Source organism: Eschscholzia californica, unplaced genomic scaffold (genome assembly GCF_041429995.1).
Source record: "Eschscholzia californica isolate CP2 unplaced genomic scaffold, dmEscCali1.0.p SCAF_3, whole genome shotgun sequence".
Lineage (NCBI taxonomy): Eukaryota > Viridiplantae > Streptophyta > Magnoliopsida > Ranunculales > Papaveraceae > Eschscholzia > Eschscholzia californica.
The window spans coordinates 2,441,310-2,451,531 of record NW_028238420.1 but is presented as its reverse complement, the minus strand read 5'-3'; the positions used below and the strand labels follow the sequence as shown (position 1 = coordinate 2,451,531).

The following is a 10,222-nucleotide window of genomic DNA, read 5'->3' as shown; positions in this document are numbered from 1 at the left end:
ACGATAAGGAATTTGTTTCTGAAGAAATTATTCAGGAAATTGAGTTAAAGGAAGTGGTTCAACCAATTGAGTCAAAGGAAATTCTTCAGGAAATTGAGACAACGGACGTTGTTCAGAAATTTGAGACAAAGGACGTTGTTCAAGAAGCTGAAACAAAGGAAGGTGAAAAACTTCGGAAGTCAAACATTAGTCTAATTGAAGTTCCTTCATACGAAGATCCGTTCTCAGAATTTGGCGAATCTAAAATTGTTTCACGTGGATTGGTAAGTTGTTTTATTAGAAAGTCTTCATCGAAGTTCGTAATTTTCAATCACTATACTCATGATCTATACAAGTTTATTTTTGGAGTGAAAAGGGAGTTTGAATCACATCACAATTATAGTCCGCAAATTTTATGTGACTTAATAAAGTCTCCCGTTCAATCTGATAGCTTGGTGATTCCCATGCACAATTCACGACAAAGTTTTCTCATGGGTGTACCATTCAAGACAACCTTCCAATCAATCAGTAAACTCGAGGCGAGTTTCTTTGAAGTGGAGGAGACTGATGCAGGGAGATTTTCATGAGATATTCCAAGTATCTTGGATATCTTAAAATCTAGTTATTTTAGTAGCATAATATTTTTGTTAGTAGAGAATTATTATTTTTAGCAGTTTTATATTTTTAGGAAACTTTTTAGGTTTTAGATTCTAGTATTTTATTTATTTAGAAGTTGTTATTAGAATTTGATTAGGTTTAGGAAAGTAGTATTTTATTTATTAGAAATTGTTATTTGAGTTTGATTAGGTTAAGGAAACCCTAAGTCTATATAAAGGGGAATCTAGGAGTTGTTTTATTCATTCAGTTCAATCAATAAAATTCAAGTATTTTAGTAGTTAATCTTATTAGTTTTGGTTCTATAGTCTTTAGACGGAGTTCTAAGGCTTTTATCAGTTTTTCCGCTGCGTCATAATCAAAATACAAACTGTTCGCCGATGGAAAGAATTGAGATTGACTGAGTCGCCTGACATCGTTGATGGTGTTTTATCTTTATTAGAAAACAAAAAAAAGGAATCCGGCAAAGGGAAATGCCTATTATGGATAATCTTACCTATATGCACGACCCGAGCAAACAAGACCCGGCAACACTCCAGTCGACCCGAGCAAACAAGACCCGGCAACACTCCAGTCAACCCGAGCAAGCAAGATCACAGGCGGAATCATCAAAGATCATAACCAACTTAGATTTGATAAAACCTAATGTATATTTAGTCTGTACTTATCTTCGACCTCATTTGTATACCTATACATACATCATTTGTAACCCTAAAGAATATATAGAAAGATATCAATTGTTAATCTCCTTTGATCGTCTCCTCTCTAACTCTCTCTGTTGAACTGAACTCTCTCTCTCTCTCTCTCTCTCTCTCTCTCTCTCTCTCTCTCTCTCTCTCTCTCTCTCTCTCTCTCTATATGGTTCTTCCATTGCTAAAGTGAGTTCATTCACTTCACATGGTATAAGAGCCACTTCTTATATTTTTTTCAATGACAACTCCCGAAGATATCACTTCTGAAACAACTATGCCGATTATGACTCATTCTCTGTCTCCCTATGTCGTTCATCCTTCCGATTCACTAACTACGGTGATGATAACTCCTCTACTTAGTGGAGATAACTTCCCCTCTTGGTCTCATGGTATGACCAAGGCACTACGAGCTAAGGACAAGCTCGGCTTTGTCAATGGAACCATTTCTAAACCAACCAATCTGAATGACCTCCACTCTTGGGGGTGTTATAATGATTTGGTGGTAAGTTGGATCACGAATTTTATTGATCCCGATCTTCGTCAATATGTTCTTTACGATGACATAGCGGCTGACATATGGAAAAATCTCCATGATCGCTTTTACCAAACGAACGCTCCAAAAGTTTTTCAACTTAAACGAGCGATTTCGTCACTCAAACAGGATAGTTCTGATGTCTCGTCCTATTTCACTCGTCTTAAATCTCTTCAAGATGAATTACTTTCTTTAATGGTTGTTGACCCATGCACTTGTGGCCATGGAAAATCGATTCTATATCGGACTAATAAAGATCGTGCCATGGAATTTCTTCAAGGTCTTCACGACCGATTCTCGGCTATTCGAAGCCAAATACTATTAATGGGTCCTTTCCATCCCTTATAAAGATCCATTCTATAGTCAAACTAGAAGAAATACAATAGAATATCGTGAACTCTTCAATCATTGACGTTGAAGTTGCCTCCTTAGCTGTCGGCCATAGTAATGGCAGATTTGTAAATCGACATGATCAATTAGACAAACCACGACCAAAACGGACCCGTCCGTTTTGTGACTTTTGTAAACTTCATGGACAGCTTCAATCTAGTTGTTATAAGTTGCATGGATACCCACCCAAGAACAAATCAGACCCATTAGCTGCTTCTGTCACTAGCATTGCTCCGGACGCAGTGGTGCCTCTAGCAACATCCATGTCCCTCGAACAGTACCAATATTTGTTGAGCCTTCTTAAGCAGCAACGACCTAACCAGGGCCCTCTTTCTACGGGCGCCTCCACCATGCAAGAACCGACAGTCAACATGACAAGTACGTCCCTCTCTTCTTTAGCTCCTTAGGTCTTTGACTCGGGAGTGGCCAAAAGTATTTGTTCCGATCTTTCTTACTTTTCAAATTATTCGTTAGCTCCTACAAATTATTTTGTTAGGCTCCTCGATGGCACTCGAGTCCGAGTATGCCATATAGGTTTGATTCGTTTTACTCCTACATTATTTCTTCGTAATGTTCTTCATATACCTTCCTTTAAGTTTAACCTTATTTCTGTTTCTGAAACTACTAAATCACTTAATTGTGAAGTAACTTTTAGATCTTCTTCTTGTGTCTTTCAGGACCTAGTAATGACAAGGACGATTAGACTTGGTGATTGTCATGAAGGACTATATATTCTTCGCACGGAACCTAGGATATTTTCTATTTCTTGTTCTAGTAGTAATCAATTTGTTAGTTCCTTTGATTTATGGCATTGGCGTCTAGACCCCCTCTGTTTCTCGTTACAAGTATTTTGCTTCTCGTATTCCTTGTATGCGTTCAACTATTATTAATAAAACTCAAGTTCCGTGTGTTATTTGTCCTCAATCTAAGCAAACTTGATTGCCTTTTTCAATTACCACGTCTCAATCTTCCCACCCTTTTCAACTCATTCACGCGGATGTGTAGGGACCCTTCTCAATTCCCTCCACTTCCGGGTGTCGTTACTTCTTAATATTAATCGATGACTTCTCCCGTTGCACGTGGATTTTTCTTTTAATGCATAATAAATCAGATACTAAAACTTGGATTGTTCATTTTTTTTGTTACATTACAACCCAATTTAACAAGAAAATCATTAATGTAAGTTCATGAATAAAGACCTTCAAATTGCACTACAAAAACACGGCTTATTGGCGACGGCCAGTGCCGACGGCACATAAAGATATCGACGGCCATAAGGCTATAGCCGACGGATAAACCAAAACACCGTCGGCATTGGTGACCATTGCCGACAGTTGTCTAATAAAACCGTCGCACATAACACCACGGTGGCCTCCATTCGATTCCTTTCACCGACGGCACGGCCGACAACCTAATAAACCGTCGGTGGTAGGACTTTGTCGACGGTGTTACTTGGAACCGACGGTAAATAAATGGCGCGAATTTTCGCGGTGGTGGGAAAAGTTTTGGAAATTCATTTGCCGACGGAAAAAGATTTTTCTCACCGTCGGCCGTGTTTTCCGCGAAACCCTTTGGCCGACGGATTTTTTAAAGGCCGTCGGCCCATACCCATTTTATGCCCTAGCCTGGCTTAACCTCCCTTCCTTCTTCCTTCTCTACTCACGAATCTCTCTTTTCCCCTTTTACGCCCTAGCTAACCAGTACTCCATTAAACACAAGGTATGAAGGCTTAATTTATCAACTCCATTATTAACTCCATTACCATCATCGAAATTCTCTGAAATTGTTCCTCTTTCTCAGTACTCCATTAGAAGAAGACGACGACGAAGAAGGGTCAGCGTCATCTCTGCTGCTGTTTCTCTCCATTAGAAGAACTCGAAACCCAGGTTCTCCCCTGTCTCTCTCTCTCATCTTTCATACCATTTCTAGTATAGCAGTAAACATTTTCTAACCATTAGAAGGTATTTAAAGATACAGCTAGGGTTCCTCCATTCTAATTCAGCACTTGTATTTATCAATTATGTTAGTGATACACATACCTTCTGTTTACTAATTTCTTATTAGTAATTTCTCTTTCTTGGAATTGATACTAGTACAACCAAGAAACCCAATCTGGACTTGGTAATTTCTTATTAGCACTAATTTTGAACTAGGTAGTTGTTGTTTATATATGTTCTCACCCAATTTTAGTAGTAGAAGATAGAGGAATTGGAAATTTTGTATACATTGTGAATTTTTAGATTGGTTTAATCCTTCTTAGTGAATACACTATATGCTGATTAACTGAGTAAGTTATTCGAAAGAACGGAAATTTGATCTAGGAAGAATATGAAGAGCTCACATTTTGATTGGGGTTTAAAGATCAGGTTGAAAGATAAGAAGTTTGATTAAGTACAGAAGTTGTTTGCAGCTCATTGTATTGAATTAGTATGAAAAATTGTCAAACAGATGATATCATGATCGATTACCCAAAACTATGAACCTTTTTTTAACCACTTTTATATATTGTTCCCTGCATTGGCAACAAAATTATGATAACTCAAGCAAGAGACACGGGCACCCATCGTGTGTCGTTTTCCATTTGACAAGTTATATGGTCACACTCAAGTAAAAGTGAAGTGCCTACTCGTCACCCTTTATCCGTCATCCGTCTAGATGAGATTGTGTAGGTCAGAAGTTTGCACGATAATGATATTAACAAACCTTTTCAGTGTCCGAATTAGAATACGGGATATCAAGCAAATTACATAAACGGAGCAAATTCTCTTTTTCGCATTTGCTAAGCTTTTTCATTGTGTTTTCTCTTTCCTGCAAAATTTTTTGGCTTCTTAATTTAGATCTGATTGTATGAAGTTTTTATTCAAATTAGAATGGAATCATAACCATAGTAGTGACTTAGTATACGAGTTACGAGTTATCGTACCTCATTGTTAATCCAAACAAAGCCTGAAAATTTATATATATTATTCTTTACCGCGTAAAGCTGCGAAAAGAAAAAACCTAATGTTGCTAATGACAAGATCCCATTTCTAAGTATGAAGATCATAACAAGATATGTTTTTTTATATGAAGAAGTATCAATTCCAAGCACAACAGACCCTTCTTGGGTATTTATTGTTCTTGTTCAAACTATAATTCATTAATCCTAACACTATACTATCTCTACCCAAAACCTAAAACAGATTGACCCCCTTCCATTGATAATAGTCATTTATAAGACTACAGTTGAACTACGATTTTGATGTTGACTCACATTCGAGGCATTTTTCAACACAAGACATGTTTCAAGTCAAATACTTTAGGTAATTAGGGTTTCTTATTTGAGACTTTTGTTGTTCTTAAAGGTTTTTTCCTTTTTCAAGTTTGGCTAATTTATTTATGGTTGTGGGTTTTTGTTGGCAGTGGTATTGGGCAATCAAAAACTGCATTTGTCACTTTTAAAGATCCAAAGGCACTCGAAATTTGCGCTGTTATTATCGGTAACTTTTGCTCTTATATGTATTCAGTAGTTGAGATGTTGTCTTGTATTTGAGTAAGATATTTGCATTGTTAGTTTTCTTATTGAATGTGTCCATTGTGAATGTGGATCTGAAAATTACGATTTTGATGTTGTCTTATATTTGAGTAAGATATCTCAAGTCTCTTATGTGTCCATTGTGAATGTGGATCTGAAAATTCTTTTTCTTGGCAGTCCTCTTTTGTCGAACTCTTCCATAAACTAATATTAGTTTTATATAGATATATTGACTCCCTCGTGTACCCGTACTCGTAACCTGTCTATTTTATGTATTTTATGGTGATGGGTGTACATCGTGGATGAACAACGAGATGACCCATGAGAGTGCACTAATTTGTTATCCAAGCAGTTAACTAGCAGTGCACTCCATGTAAATAGATGCTAACAAAATCATAGACGGGACCAGAGTTATTGGATTCTTATATCTCTTAGGTTCAAAATTTAGATTTCTTAGAATAATATAGCAGAGATGATTTTGTTGTGGCTTTCATTGTCCTCTTAGAACCAGAAATAAGTGTGAAGGATCCTTTCTTTTATAAGGAAAGATGTCAGATTTGTATCTTCTTCTTCTTTTTTTCAGTTACCTAGCTACTAGTAAAAACAGAAATACATCTACCAAGGCATATAACTTCATGATTCTTTATGATATTCATGTTATTTATCAATAACATAAATGAAGAACCTTACTTCTTTTGCTTGAGTTTGAATAATGGCATATTCTTTATCCTTTAAATTCCATGTTAAATGTATTTCATACATAGTATTAGTTCATGTCATGCTAACACGGGGTTGTATTGATGAAGTTACCTTTCATGGATAAGTCTTGGCTGAACTCCGACAGAAGATCAAAAAAATACGAAGATGGTGTCGTTTCTTTCTTGGATTATGCGTTTAGTCACGGGGTAGTTACTGAAGATAATAAAATTAAATGTCCATGTGTTAAATGCTTAAATACAAAGTATGCCGATAGAGAAACAGTTGAGGGACATTTGTTTTGGAATGGGATGATGAGAAATTACGTAACTTGGTTTTGTCACGGAGAAGATAGATCTACAACTTGTCGTATGCACACAACAGTCGAGGTTACAAATGAACAAGTCTTAGAAGATGCTGACGATGATGAAGACCTAGAAGGTATGGTGCGAGACATTTGTGGAGTTTATGACATTGGCGGAGATACCAATAGTGCAGCTGATGGGGTAGAAAACGACAATTCTTCGAACAACAAGTTTGCTAGATTGTTAGAACAATCGAAGAAACAGTTATACCCTGGTTGTGATAAGATGACTATGTTATCTTTTTTTATGAAATTATGGAACTATAAATGAATTGGAGGGTGGAGTGACAAGTCATTCAAGTTATTACTCCAGTTACTGAGAGATGCTCTACCTGACGGGTGTACTTTGCCTGAGAATTTTACCCAATGCAAAAAGTTGATTTCAGATTTGGGATTGAACTATGTTAAAATCGATGCATGTCCGAATGATTGTATGTTGTATTACAAAGAAAATTCTGGGCTAGAAAAGTGTACGAGGTGTGGCGAGTCTCGCTATAAAGATGAGAAAAAAAAAGACACCTGCAAAGATTCTTCGTCACTTCCCCTTGAAACCAAGATTACAACGACTATACATGTCATCAAAGAGTGCAACAGATATGAGATGGCATGATGAAGTTCGCAACAAAGATGGGGTGTTAAGGCATCCTGCAGATTCTGAAGCTTGGAAAGATTTCGATGTTAAGAATCCAACATTTGCTGCAGACTCAAGAAATGTGAGATTGGGTTTGGCAAGTGATGGTTTCAATCCCTTCGGAAGAATGAGCGTTTCGCACAGCACATGGCCTGTGGTCCTTATTCCTTACAATTTACCGCCGTGGTTGTGCATGAAACAACCTAACATGATACTATCTTTGCTTATACCTGGACCTCATAGTCCGGGAAATGACATAGACGTGTATTTGAGGCCTTTGATTGATGAACTCAAAGAATTGTGGGAAGAAGGGATAGACACTTATGATGCTTCTAAAAATGAAATATTCAGTTTGCGTGCGGGTTTGTTATGGACCATAAGTGATTATCCAGGACTTGCCATGTTATCAGGTTGGAGTACGAAGGGTAAAATGGCTTGCTCAACATGTCGTGAGGAAACATGTCATAGTTATTTGTCTAATTGGCGGAAGACATTGTATGAAAATTAGTTTTTCATTTATGATAATCGAACTAGAAGTCACTGATCCAACTACTTGTTTTTTTTTAGAGTATGCTAATAAAAATATTTAGCTATATACAACCAACTTACCTACACTGAATTTACGTCGATCTTTTGATAATCGAACTATGATTAGTAGTTACTTTCGTATAGGTTACATGTTTTGGCTGAGGTAAACTTGCTATGCAAGTTAGGACTACTACAGATAGAGTTTAGGTTTCCTGAGCACAGTTGCTGAAGTTAATCCCATTAGTGCTAATTTTATTTATGTTATTCATGCCTTCTAGTTGTTAACCTAGCTATAGTTCTAGTATCATATTAGTCTTCATGCTGCTTATTAAGTCTTTAGGTGGAATCGTGGAATGTTGAACCATGAGAGAATTGAAGTTTTGAGTCTCATTTATGGGTCCTGATTGTGGAGAGAATATAGGAAGAAAATATATCTTAAGTGGACCGAATTGATAGGTGGTCCTGAATGTGGAAGTAAGTTCTAAACTTAACTATTGTGACTATTTTATACTGCATTTGGAGAGAATGGTTTTGTCCAGGCCATACCACAATGTCTTGCTTATTAATTAAACTATATCCATTTCGGCTACGGAACCGTTATAATCTTACTGTTCCTCCTGAAAGATTGATTCATATTCATGATTACGTCTGAGAGTACTAATTGCTATAGTTGTTTTTTTATTTTGATATAATTGTTATAGTTGTTGTTTGGTGAACTTTGAATCAAATTCAATGTTAAGCCATTCGATCCTAAGATATGTTTTGTTTCTTTTTCATTGTAGGGATTGAAATCGATGACGAAAAGTATGAATTTTGAAGAAAGGAGTTTTGTTATATATATGAATGCTTTGTGAATGATTTTGATGTTGGACGGTTGAAGAAAGAAGTTTTATTATATATATATGAATGCTTTTGGTTATTTTGTTATGAATTTCTTTCGAATGTATGTTTATCAGGTAATTTTTCATTATGTTGCTGCAGTTTATGGATCACATACTGCAGCAATGGGTGACAAAAATCGATTTTTAAAAACAATTAAGAAAGTTATTGCCGACAGTATATATTCCGTCGAAAAAATTTGGTAGCGACGGCTAAAAGGCGTCGGCAGAATAAGGGCAACTATAAAGGGCGCGAAAAAAATTTGGCGCCAAAATCCATTGCCGACGGTGATTTTAAAAAGAAACACCGTCGGCAATAAAAATTAGTTACGAATCACTACGGAACCTGCCGACGGCAGGGAGAAGTTAGGATATCGTCGGTAATATACGGACCGACACCCTTTGAACCGTCGGCAGAGTCGTCGGCAGTAATATTGCCTACCGCTTTAAAGCCGACACTCTTGTGCCGTCGGCAAAGTATACTGCCGACGGTGTTTCCCATGTTACCGACAGTTTTTTTCCGTCCGCAATAGCCTTCATTTTTATAGTGTTGGTTTTTCACACATGGAATAATACACCAACGTAGTTGCACTTACACTCCGCAACAAAACGAAGTAGTTGAGCGAAAACATCGTCACATATTGGAAGTTGCTCATTCCCTCCGACTTCAAGTCAATCTTTCATTATCCTTTTGGGGAGAATGTGTTTTAACGGTCGTCTTTCTTATTAATAAACTCCCAACACCTATAATTCATGGTCTTTCACCACATGAAAAATTACTTGGATCACCACCTTCTTTTTCTCACTTTCGTGTGTTCGGTTGTTTATGCTTTTTACGTACACAATCCCCCACCACCAAGATGGATAACCGCGCCAATCTGGCAATTTTTTTAGGTTATCCGCACGGGGAAAAGAGATACAAACTTTATGATGTACGTTATCGTCGCATTATTGTTTCACGTGATGTTGTTTTTCACGAATTAACGTTTCCCATGACCTCAAAATCACCCCCACCCGTTGTACAATCACCTCAACGTCCCTTCATGTCCATTCAAGACGATGGCACTTTCATCTTTCCCATGTCTGACACTTCGGTCTTGCCCACTCATAGAGTGCCCACAGACACTGAACTTCCTTCTGGGCTCTCATCACCTGATGTGCCTTCAGTCACCATCGCTGACCCAATTGGGTCCTCTACGAGCACCACAAATCCAGTTATTCCTCGATCGGGTCATCTTCTGCTCTCCTTTGATTCTACAGGCACCCTCCCTATTTTTCCAAACCCAGCTGCTCAGTCGACCAACACCTCTGACTCAACTGCGATTCCTGACCAACAGTTGGACATCACTCGTTCCTCTGTGATTGGCGATCAAATTACGCCTCTTCGTCCTTAACGTATTTGA

General features: G+C 37.5%; 1 pseudogene across 1 annotated transcript; it reads left to right on the top strand.

Annotated features, from left to right (window-relative positions):
- Positions 1–3,937: 3,937 nt before the first annotated feature.
- Positions 3,938–7,921, top strand: LOC147547640 (uncharacterized; annotated as a pseudogene). Its single transcript, XR_015236924.1, has 3 exons — positions 3,938–4,094; positions 5,611–5,687; positions 6,529–7,921. The product of XR_015236924.1 is annotated as an uncharacterized LOC147547640 (transcript).
- The last annotated feature ends 2,301 nt before the right edge of the window (positions 7,922–10,222 follow it).